This window comes from Aquarana catesbeiana, linkage group LG03 (genome assembly GCF_042186555.1).
Source record: "Aquarana catesbeiana isolate 2022-GZ linkage group LG03, ASM4218655v1, whole genome shotgun sequence".
In the NCBI taxonomy this organism is placed as follows: domain Eukaryota; kingdom Metazoa; phylum Chordata; class Amphibia; order Anura; family Ranidae; genus Aquarana; species Aquarana catesbeiana.
Genome location: NC_133326.1, coordinates 68,928,708 through 68,941,423, shown reverse-complemented (window position 1 = coordinate 68,941,423; position 12,716 = coordinate 68,928,708). Strand labels below are relative to the sequence as shown.

General features: G+C 45.5%; 1 long non-coding RNA gene across 2 annotated transcripts in view; it reads right to left on the bottom strand.

Annotated features, from left to right (window-relative positions):
- The window catches only part of LOC141134443 (uncharacterized), a 320,727-nt gene extending 308,243 nt beyond the window's left edge, over positions 1-12,484 (bottom strand). The window contains exon 1 of one of the 2 annotated variants that reach the window (XR_012243152.1): positions 12,339-12,484. This is a non-coding gene — a long non-coding RNA (uncharacterized lncRNA). The remainder of the gene's footprint in view (positions 1-12,338) is intronic. The other variant, XR_012243151.1, reaches the window with a different exon arrangement.
- Positions 12,485-12,716: the final 232 nt, after the last annotated feature.

The window sequence follows — 12,716 nt, the reverse complement described above, 5'->3', positions numbered from 1 at the left end:
GGCTGCATGAGTAGATGTACTACATGCAGCCCTAGAGCTGTTAGCTGAGGGCTCCCGGTACAGCAAGAATGCCCTTCCCCCCCATGTCTAGAGTCAGACATGTTGCAACGTCATGCCAGTAAGGAAATATAAAGGCAAAGGCTACAAGGTAAGGCTTGGGGTACCCACAAAACCCAGACAGCTGTAGCAGGTGAGGGTTAGACAGCTGAATGTGCCTTTAGGTGGGCAGAGTAAGTAGGGTTCCACCGATAATGATACTGGTATCGGTACTCGTGCAAATGCACCGATACTAGAAACCGATACCTTCAGGTTTGGTTCTTTCATCTGTCAGCAGGATTCCCCCGCTGACAGATGAAATGTATACAAAAAAATGCAGGCAATTATCAGTTGTTAAGGAGCAGGAAGGCCACATCCTTAACAGCCGATGACGTTTCAGGGGTCAGTGGGATTTTCTTTCCCCACAGTGGCTCCGCCCCTCCCACGCCGGCCCCACTCCTCCCCCTTAGCTCCGTTTGTTGTGTCCTCTGGGCTATGTGCTTCTCCTCCTCGGGTTCCTCTGCTCCTCAAATACCCCTTTCCCCTCCCTTCCTGCATATACAAAAATAGCCCCCTTCCCCACCTCTCCACCCTAAACAATAACCCCTTTCCCCACCTCTCCACCCTAAACAATAACCCCTCTCCCCAACTCTCCACCCTAAACAATAACCCCTCTTCCCACCTCTCCACCCTAAACTATCAGACTTCTACGTACCTGAACGGCGAGTCCACTTGGGCAGAGGGTAGACTCCCTTACGCATCTGACTCGCGGCCCCTGGTAGAGTATACAGGAGGCGCAGGAGTGCGGAGTGGTATGGGAGCCTGGTAGTAGAATCCAGATACTGGTAGGTAGACAGTCCTTCAGCAGCAAAGGTGTAAGCTGGATCACAGGCAAGCAGGTGCTGAGCAGAAGCAGAGCAGGATGGTAAGGATACTGGCTGGACTCGGCAACAGGCGGGCAATGAGGTACAGTGGAGCAGGCAGAAGCGGAGTCAAACAAGCCAAAGGTCTGGTGTCCACCCTAAACAATAACCCCTCTCCCCACCTCTCCACCCTAAACAATAACCCCTCTCCCCACCTCTCCACCCTAAACAATAACCCCTCTCCCCACCTCTCCACCCTAAACAATAACCCCTCTCCCCACCTCTCCACCCTAAACAATAACCCCTCTCCCCACCTCTTCACCCTAAACAATAACCCCTCTCTCCCCTAACAATAACCTGCCTCTCCACCTTAAACAATAACCACCCTCCGTCCTCTCCCCCTAAATCATAACATGCATCTCCGCCCTAAACAAAAGCCCCCCTCCCCACCTCTCCACCCTAAACAATAACCCCCCTCCCTGCCTCTCCACCCTAAACAATAACCTCCCTCCCTGCCTCTCCACCCTAAACAATAACACGCCTCTCCACCCTAAACAAAAGCTCCCCTCTCCGCCTCTCCACCCTAAACAATAACCCCCTCCCCACCTCTCCACCCTAAACAATAACCCGCCTCTCCACCCTTAACAAAACAAGGTGTCCAATCCTCCTGTAGATGGTAGAATATCCTGAAGGTAAAAGGTTTCCTGTGTCCCTTATGCCGCGTACACACGATCGGACTTTCTATCCTACTTGGTCCGGCACACTTTCCGACGGACTTTGTCCGCCAGGTGCGCCGGACTTTAAAACGGACGGACTTGCCCACACACGCCGGGACTTTCCGGCGGGCTAAGTCCGCCCGTCTTTCCGACTGACTTTCGCCAGAGTTCCGGCGGACTTTCAGAATGAACGGACTTGCCCACACACGGACAAGTCCGTTCATTTTGAACGTGACACAGGTGCGACGGGACTAGAAAAGGATGTCAATCTTGCCGCTTTTATCGGCGAGATTGACACCTTACTAGCCCCGTCGCGGGGCATACCAGGCCCTTAGGTCTGGTATGGATTATAAAGGGGAACCCCGCTACGCCGAAAAAACGGCGTGGGGTCCCCCTAAAATCCATACCAGACCCCGATCCGATCACGCAGCCTGGCCGGTCAGGAAAGGGGGTGGGGACGAGCGAGCGCCCCCCCCCCTCCTGAACCGTACCAGGCCGCATGCCCTCAACATGGGGGTGGGTGCTTTGGGGGAGGGGGGCGCCCTGCGCCCCCCCCCCAAAGCACCTTGTCCCCATGTTGATGAGGACAAGGGCCTCTTCCCGACAACCCTGGCCGTTGGTTGTCGGGGTCTGCGGGCGGGGGGCTTATCGGAATCTGGGAGCCCCCTTTAATAAGGGGGCCCCCAGATCCCGGCCCCCCACCCTATGTAAATGAGTATGGGGTACATGGTACCCCTACCCATTTACCTAGGAAAAAAGTGTAAGTAATAAAACACACTACACAGGTTTTTAAAATATTTTATTAAACAGCTCCGGGGGGGGGGATCTTCCTCCGGCTTCGGGGGTCTTCTTCCGGCTTCGGGGGTCCCTCCGCTTCATCTTCTCCCGGCGTCCGGTTGGTTCTTCTCCGCTCTCTTCTCCCGGTGTTCCTGTTCTTCGGCCGGCTCCTCTGCTGTCTTCAAGTAGCTCTCTTGCCAGCAGAGGTCCGGACTTCTGGGCTTCTGGGCTTCTGGGCTTCTGGGCTTCTCTTCCCCAGATGTTGACACGACGCTCTCTCCTGCTGGACTGCTCTCCGAGGGCTGCGTTGTGACTTATATAGGTGGAGACCCCGCCCCCTTTTGATGTCACAGTCCCTGGGCATGCTGGGACTGTGACGTTTTAGGGGGCGTGGTCACTGGGTGATGTTGACCACGCCCCCTAAAACGTCACAGTCCCAGCATGCCCAGGGACTGTGACATCAAAAGGGGGCGGGGTCTCCGCCTATATAAGTCACAACGCAGCCCTCGGAGAGCAGTCCAGCCGGAGAGAGCGTCGTGTCAACATCTGGAGAAGAGAAGAGAAGAAGCCCAGAAGCCCAGAAGTCCGGACCTCTGCTGGCAAGAGAGCTACCTGAAGACAGCAGAGGAGCCGGCCGAAGAACTGGAACACCGGGAGAAGAACCAACCGGACGCCGGGAGAAGATGAAGCGGAGGGACCCCCGAAGCCGGAAGAAGACCCCCGAAGCCGGAGGAAGATCCCCCCCCCCCCGGAGCTGTTTAATAAAATATTTTAAAAACCTGTGTAGTGTGTTTTATTACTTACACTTTTTTCCTAGGTAAATGGGTAGGGGTACCATGTACCCCATACTCATTTACATAGGGTGGGGGGCCGGGATCTGGGGGCCCCCTTATTAAAGGGGGCTCCCAGATTCCGATAAGCCCCCCGCCCGCAGACCCCGACAACCAACGGCCAGGGTTGTCGGGAAGAGGCCCTTGTCCTCATCAACATGGGGACAAGGTGCTTTGGGGGGAGGGGGGCGCAGGGCGCCCCCCTCCCCCAAAGCACCCACCCCCATGTTGAGGGCATGCGGCCTGGTACGGTTCAGGAGGGGGGGGGCGCTCGCTCGTCCCCACCCCCTTTCCTGACCGGCCAGGCTGCGTGCTCGGATCGGGGTCTGGTATGGATTTTAGGGGGGACCCTACGCCGTTTTTTTCGGCGTAGGGGCTTCCCTTTATAATCCATACCAGACCTAAGGGCCTGGTATGCCCCGCGCTCGCCGCAATAGGAAAATGTGTTTTTCCTATTGCAGCGAGCGTGAGATGCAATACCCTGCCCTCGTGTTGCATCTGGTCCGTCGGACCAGCATACACACGAGCGGGCTTTCCGTCGGACCAGCACACACACGAGCGGACTTTCCGCCCGAAACTGAGTCCGGCGGAAAGATTTAGAACTTTCTTCAAATCTAGGTCCGGCGGGCTTTTGGGAAAAAGTCCGCCGGAAAAGTCCGCCGGTGCCTACACACGGGCGGATTGTCCGGCACACTCTGGTCCGCCGGACCAAGTATGCCGGAAAGTCCGACCGTGTGTACGCGGCATTAGTGGAAGAAAAAGAAATATATCTTTTCATTCATCCACAAAGTCAACTGCTATCATAGCTCTCAATTGAAGGTGTGGAATATGAAATAAAAATTGCAGTTTGATGAAGTGTATTGCTGGGACATTATTATACATATTGACATTGTTTGTCTTCTGCTTTGGCATTTCTTGATTTTGTTCTGTCAAAATTCACATTCACCTTTAAAGTGACTGCATTAATCCTTCCTCTCTAGCAACTCTCAGTTAACAGAATGTACAAGTCTAATCTGAAATAGATAGCATTGGTTTTTTTTTTCAAAATAGATTGGAATGCTGCGTGTGGGGAAAGTTCTTGCTGAAAAGCAGTGTTCATCAGTATTACTGCAATGTTGTTATGTGTTGGAACTTGGAATATTACTCATGTTCAACAGAAATTAAAATGTCTGATGCAAGTAGTTTGCATAATATGCAGTTTTCCGTCCTTTTTTTCTCTCTTAATTAAGGTAGTTTTCTTTTTAACGTATACCTGTATAGGGACAAATATGGGAACTGCTATTGATGAGTTCCTTCTTAGAATTCTAATTGCCTGGCTGTCCGTGGCTTTATTATGTTGTTCTTACTATGTAAAACAAGTATGCAGATTAGAAAGAGTGAAGTTATAACTCCTGATCTGTATACTTGCTTCAGGTCAGCGGTTCTGAAAGTATTAAAGCCAAAGGATTAGCATACAGGCAAGTATCTATCATTTTCAGAAGAAGATTTCAGCAACGACAGCCTCCATATTTTCTGAACACAGGTTTCCTAAAGAGTATTTTTTTTCCTTATTATTGTGATGGCCAACACAACCCTGAGAGATGCCACCAGCAGTTTCCTACACATCTTAGCGTCCCCAGTGACAAGATGTCTGTCATTGAATTACCAGGTTCACACACCAGTCACAACCATTACAAGAGAATCCAACTGCCCCCGTTGAAATGTATATTACATTATAAAGAATGCAAAATAAATGGGGACATAAAAGGGGAAAGAATATCCAACACTCCAAAACATTTAAGGAGAGCAGAAGAATGGTGCCATTTTGGTCCTCAAAGAAAGATGATTATTTCACCAGGCTCTACCTATAACTGAAAAATTAAACATTGGCTGAACTGGTCCTTTAAAGCCAAACTCTAGCTTAACCTTGGGGTTTTTCATGAAGTCCCAGCAACAGAATGTGGAGTTCATTGGAGTTGTGAAGATAGGAGCAGGACTTTTTATATCAGGCTGCATGTGCATCCGCAATCCTAAAGTGGCTGTTCCTATAAAATTATCATTTTCCACCTGATACTCCACCACACTTTACCACTATTTCTGTATCGCAAGACTCTAAGGTAGAGGTCTTCAAACTTTGGCCCTCCAGTTGCTCAGGAACTACAATTCCCATCGTGCCTAGTCATGTCTGTGAATGTCAGAGTTTTACAATGCCTCATGGGATGTGTAGTTCCGCAACAGCTGGAGGGCTAAAGTTTGAAGATGCCTGCTCTAAGGCCTTATTCATGTGGGCCCTCCTGTGGATTATGGAGGCAAGTATACTGTGCCTACTTGAGGTATAGTGCAGATACTTGCAATTGGGATCCCAGAAGTACTGATCAGCGGCAGCTGCTCAGCCCATACAACTGAATGACAGGCTGACAGGTTAATGTGACTCTCCACCACTGTAAGCATGTATCCGCAAGTATCTGCACATCCAGCTGTTACCTTTGTAGGAACAGATGTCTGCCCCTGGATGCAATTTATCTGACTCCAGGGCCAGACATTAGTCCCTGGGTTGATAACTCACTATAAAAATTTCTCTTCTAAAGCAAATTTTTAAAATTTTTGCAGTTTCAAAATTATATATTCACTGGGAGCAGAGGCCCTGTGGAAAAAAATGATAGCAGTGTCAATGCTTTATGTTGCGTAATATTTGCATAACTATTTATCAAATCTATATTTCTTAGGAGAAAATACAATGAAACGGATTTTAGTGCACACAAACACAATATAATACCCAATATTTTCGTAAAATTGGGTTTGTATTGAGTAAATATATACCAAACATGTCAAGACCTTAAAATTGTGCATACCTGTGGAATGGAGAAAAATTAGGTTTACATAAATTTTCCACAAGCAAACTTTACAGATCTTTAGTTTAGAGTTAACAGTGACTTATGGCCCTGGAATTGTTGCTTTCACCCAGTGCTACTAATGTTTAGAGCAATATACGCCTAGGGAAGAATACCTAGAATGCAGATTGCTTGCCTTCCAGGCATTTGTCGCTGGGCACAGACTGCCCTAAACTTTAGTACCACTTCATCCAGTCACAGCAGGTGTCAGCCTCTCATAGTGATTAACAGGCTGCTGTCAGGGGGCAGGACAGTGCACTTGTAAGCTTCACCCACGCATAAACGCCAAAGTCCCATGCACTAGGGATAAATGCCAGTGAACATGAGGTCTAATACCACAACAGGCTATTTACTCAAAAGGTAGAGCTATCATTCTACCACTATACAAAAATCAGGTTCGGCCACATCTTCAGTATGCCATCCAGGTCTGGTCACCAGTCCTCAGTAAGGATGCCTTACCAAAGAAGGGCAACAAAAAAATAAGAGTGATGGAAGATGTCAGTTACAGTAGGAGGAATGACTACAAACATTAAACTTGTTCTTCCTAGAGAAGAGATGCTTAAGGGATATGATAGTTATATAAAAATCTTTGAAGTGGTTGAAAAGGCAATACATTTTTTACCCTAATGCATTCCCTGCATTAGGGCAAAAAATATCCTAGCAGTTGTATTGCCCCTTCACCCCTCTTTATACTTACCTGAGTCCTCGATGCAGCACTATGACCATCTGCAGCGCCACCCTTCTCTCTCTGAAGGCAGCAGTGGGAGCCACTGGCTCCTGCTACTGTCAATCAAATTCGGTGAGGAGGAATTGGAAGGCAGGACTGCGCCGCACTGTGTGTGTATATGGATACACACAGCCCAGCTCTGGAGTGAGCAGGTGTGCCACCATAGAAAGTGGCTTCCTATGGGAGCATACAGAGAAAAGGAGAAGCCCAGGGCACCGGCGAGGGACAACAGAAGAGGAGGTTTGGGGCTGCTCTGTGCAATACCATTGCATAGAGCAGGTAGGTATACCATAATTATTATTTAAAAAAATATACCGTATTTATCAGCGTATAACACACACCGGCGTATAACACGCACATTCATTTTAAGAGGGAAGTTTCAGGAAAAAAACTTAAATTTTAATTAAGGAACTTTGAAGCAAAATAAGGGTCAGTGCCCATCTGCAGCCTCACCATTGCCATCAATGCAGCCTGATCAATGCCCATCTGCAGCCTCACATCACAAGTGCCATCAATGCAGCCTCATTAGTTCACATCAATGCAGCCTCGCCACTGCCATCAATGCAGCAGCCTCACCATTGCCATCAGTGCAGCCTGATCGATGCCCATCTGCAGCCCAGAGGGGACAGGGAGGGGGGCGGGACGAGCGCTGACAGATTACATACAGTAAGAATCTCCTATGATAGACAGAACAGTGGTCCAATGGTGGCCCAGGAGACGGGAGTTCCTATTACAGAGGCGGCCAAGTAAACAGGAGATTCTCACGTTATGTAATCTGACGGTGCTCGTCCAGCCCCCCCTCCCTGTCCCCTCCGTCGCAGCTAAAACTGAATTATTGGCGTATAACCCGCACGCACTATTTGCACCCGATTTTCATGGTGAAAAAGTGAGTGTTATATGCCAATAAATACAGTAAATATTTTACAACTGCTTTAAATGGTGACTCTATCATTAGGAGAAAGTAATTTAATCTTAGGTCTCTAAAGAAGAGACGCGTTCACACAATGAAGTTGGACTAGAAGTGGTTCAATCTTCAGCTGAACATATATATGGCTCAGTTTTCGTTCAGCCAGTGGGCAGAAAAAAAAAAAACAGAATCAATCCCCCCATCCACACATTCAAGGTGGACATGGGAATCTTCCCCACTGTGTCATTATATTCTGAATGTGGAGGAGTCAGTTGGACTTATCCAAAGTCAGAATACACTGATTAGCCCTGTAGACTAGTGGTTGCAGCACTGATCTAGCTAAAGTTTTCCAGCAAGCCCGTTCGTAAGTAATCGATCAGTAGATTGAGCGCTCTTGCACTGCACTGGCAATAGATGGATGCATATTTGGTCAGTCCCTGATGAACTGTCCAAAGTTTGATCCAACTATGGCCCATTTTAAACTGTCCAAGGGGTTCTTTACTGTTAGAACAGTAAATTGAACGCATCTCGGACTTCAAGTCGCAGGGCAAAGTCGGATCCAAAGTGGTACGACTTTTGTGTCATACCAGTGTGAACCCAGCCTTAGGCTGGGTTCACACTGATACGACAAACGCTCAGTCATTGGGAGCTCATGTCGCATGACGTGTGTAAATCAATGATTCCCTATGAGAGCCGTCTTGACTGGTCCGACACAAGTCGGTCCGACTTTGAAAATGCTCCCTGCACTACTTTGATACGACTTTGGTCCTACTTCAACCCATTCAATATCATTGAAGTCGGATAAAATTAGGATCCTTGTCCTAACCATCCGACTTGTGACATCCGAAATGGTGATTACAGCAGCAGTAAAAGGAATTTATGTCACTCTGGGATTGTTTTGATTGGTCAAAGGACAAGTCGTACTATCTCAAAGTAGGAGCAAAATCTTATCTTGTTCATTCAAGTCGGATGGAAGTAGGACCGATGTACAACAGATGTAGCAGGGCAAAGTAGAATGATAGTCTTACAACAGTCACGTCGTATCAGTGTGAACCCAGCCTGATAGGTAAAATCTCACATAAGATCAGTCTCTTCGCAGTCTCTTCCTGATTTTCACTAATCCAACATCTACCCTGGCAGAAGTCCAAAAATTACTAGAATGGTTCGGACAGGTCTCATACTACAAATTGAATACAACCAAATCACACATCTTGGATCTTAAATTAGACGCCACAACCAAAAACGTATTACAAGTCCAATACCCTTTTGCATGGCCAGACAAAAACATATCCTACCTTGGGGTCCTTCTCACACGATCAGTCAAACACCTCTTCTCAGCTAATTTCAAACCACTACTTCCCAAATTACAAACAGAAAGCCAATCCGTAATAAAGATGGAATTATCATGGTCCGGCAGACTTGCAGCATTTAAAATACTCCACCTGCCACAAATTCTTTACTTATTCAGGACTCTCCCCATTCTCATACCAAAGTACTTTTTCAAATCTCTCCAAACCTTATTCAATAAATGTGTATGGAAAAATGCCAAACCTAGAAGCACACACTCGAAACTCATGAAACACAAATTAGCGGCTGGATTACGAACCATTGATTTTGAGGACTACTATTTAGCATCAGCACTAGACCAACTCAACGACTGGTTCCACCCATGTCCTGGTAAACTGTGGTGCAAAATAGAGTACTTATCACTACTATGCCCAAATCTATGATGGTGGCTGATGAGCACCGCCTTAGGATCACAACTACCATCAGCACTACCACCTACCATGAAAGCATCGGCCATAGCATGGAAAATTTTGGCCCAAACTAGTCATACCTACCCTAACATCCCACCGATACCAATCCCAATTGAATCTCTCCACCACATATCACCAGGTCCTGCCAGGGAATCAAATCCATTCAAGATTTATTCCAAAACTCCAGGCCAAAATCCTTCCCTCTTCTACAACACGAATTTAATCTACCAAATACTGACCTTTTCCTGTATATTAGAGTGAAGCACTGCCTTGACAAACTACATCTCCCCTATATACAATACATCCAATAGCATGGCAATTCTTAACTAATCCGTCTCCAAACGCAAAAGGGATTTCTCTGTTCTATAATGTTTTACACCAAAAATGCAGGTTCACTAAGGCGTCTCCCCATATACACTGGGAGACTGACTTAGGACAAAAATACACAGAATACCAATGGCAACAAGCATTACAAACAATCTACAAAGCAACTAAATGCTCTGCCTTATGGGAACTCACCCAAAAACTGTCCTTCAGGTGGTGCTTAACCCCATCAAAACTTGCTTTGTTTAGTAAAAATTCCCCAAACTTATGCTGGAGATGCAATTCAACTAAAGGTGACATGCTACACATATTCTGGCAGTGTAGCCGTCTAAAAAATTACTGGGAAACTGTTTTCAGAGTCCTAACAGACATAACAACACTACACATCCCTTTGTCACCTGACTTGGCGATCTTAAACCTGAATATAGATTCTGTACCACAGCCCTTCAGACATGTAAGGACACACATCCTACTAGCTGCAAGACTGAGTATAACAAGGCTATGGAAATCAGATAAGGTTCCTTCAGTGGAACACACACTCGAACTGACATTACAGCTATGAATTAGCCATGGCTTCCAGTGGAGACTGTCTAGCGAAAGAAAAAAGACTGTGGTTACCATGGGAACAATGGGCGGGTGCTGAAAAATTTCTGTGATGTAATAGCACTTACACTTATGCCGCGTACACACAATCGAAATTTCGTCCCGCAAAAGACCGATGAGAGTTTTTAATCGGAAAATGCGACCATGTGTATGCTCCATCAGACTTTTGCTGGCCGAATTCCAGCCAGCAAAAGATTGAGAGCATGTTCTTAATTTTTCAGTCGGGAAAAGTTCCTATCTGAAAATGCGATCGTCTGTGGCAATTTCGACCCGGAAAAATTCCTACGCATGCTCGGAAACAATTCGACACATGCTCGGAAGCATTGAACTTCATTTTCTCGGCTCGTCGTAGTGTTTTACGTCACTGCGTTCTTGACGGTCGTAAGTTCGGCGAACTTTTGCGCGACCGCGTGTATGCAAAGCAAACTTGAGTGGAATCCCGTCAGAAAAGCCATCATATCTTTTTCCGACGAGAAGACCGATCGCGTGTATGCGGCATTAGATTGGTCATGGTATAGCACAGAGTCAGTATTGAATATTTGTGTATTTAAGCATTTTAAGTATATGAATACTTTGTAAAGACACATACTTTGGTTATACGAGTATTACCAGGTTTGACTCTCCCCCCAGGTGACAAAAGAGGTCCCAGTGGGGGAGTAAGTACCACTACTTCATGGTAACCATTTAACTATACCAGATGTATATGTTTCTGCCTTTTATAATCTTTTGTTATCTGTTTTATGTTAACACAACTCATGTAACATATTTCTATGTATTGACATGTACACACTACTTTGTACAATGTTTTACAATGCCCACATTGTATTTTTTTTTTAAACAATAAAAATCTATTGATGAAAAAAAAAATCCCTCCTGAGATGTGTGCAAATCTGGTGGCCAACTACAAGAAATGTCTGACCTTTGTGATTGGCAACAAGGGTTTTGCCACCAAGTAATAAGTCGCGTTTTGTGAAGGGGTCAAATACTTCTTTCGCTCATTAAAATGCAAATCAATTTATATGTTTTTTGAAATGCGTTTTTCTGGATATTTTTGTTGTTATTTTGTCTCTCGCTATTGAAATAAACCTACAATTAAAGTGATAGACTGATCATTGCTTTGTCAGTGGGCAAATATACAAAATCAGCAGGGGATCAAAATTTTTTTCCCTCACTGTAGATAGACAAGGAGGGAATAGATAGATGGATGGATAGATAGATAGATAGATAGATAGATAGATAGATAGATAGATAGATAGATAGATAGATAGATAGATAGATAGATAGATAGATAGATAGATAGATAGATAGATAGATAGATAGATAGGTGTTTGTGTAATACAGTTAAGTTAGAAAGAGAATATTCCTTTTCAGGGTAAAAATTTTGTCTTGAGCAGTCTCCGTAATAATAGAAAACAGACATGCGGGTGTATAGAATGAAATGCAGCTGCTATTTTGTTTATTTCTAAGGTAGACCATTATCTTCTCTGCCAAGCCAGTCCTCAGCTATAATGCGATTTAGTAACTATAAATATCAGCAGCTTTCATCTGCACATTCATTCTGCTTTAAGTAACTCCACATGTTACAATGTAACTTATTTATTCCCCTTTTCATATGTGACCTTCACAAAGCATGCTGGTTAAACAATTATGTTGAAAAGCACCATACAATTAAGATTAAATGACTAAACATGCAGTTCAGGGACTAAAAGAAAAAAAAAAGTTAAAAAACAAAAGTTGAGAAGGGTGAAAAAAAGGCACGTGTAGATGATGTTCCTGGTTCACCTTCTGAATAAAATATGTAGAGAGAGGACATCTGAAGCAAAAAGTTAGTAACTGGCCTAGACAATCACTCAAGTCCTAACTCTGGCTGACAAGAACAGCAGTGCAATTTACAATGGCAGATAATTATTAATATATTGGTGACTTACCCCAGACTGGCAAGCAGCTGCTGCAAGAAGAAAAAGAACAGGGAATGGAGTTCACACATGTTCCTGGCTGAGCATGTCCAGACATAAACCCTGATATGGTCCTCGCTGGCCAATAAGAAAACCCTTCACACTGCACAGCCATCAGTCTGTCAACCTGTGGGTGAAAAACAAGACAAAGTATGATCCATAGAGACAGATCACAAGACACCCTATCAATGTATGAGAGCTGTACTGAAAGTAATGCAAAAGCGGAAACAACTTTTTTTGTTAAAGCGTTTGTTACCTCAACACTTCATATTCCTGATATGTGCCTGTTGTACCATGTACTTGTATGAGAAAGTATCCTGTTCTCTTTGTATTGCTTTTGTTGCCTTATGA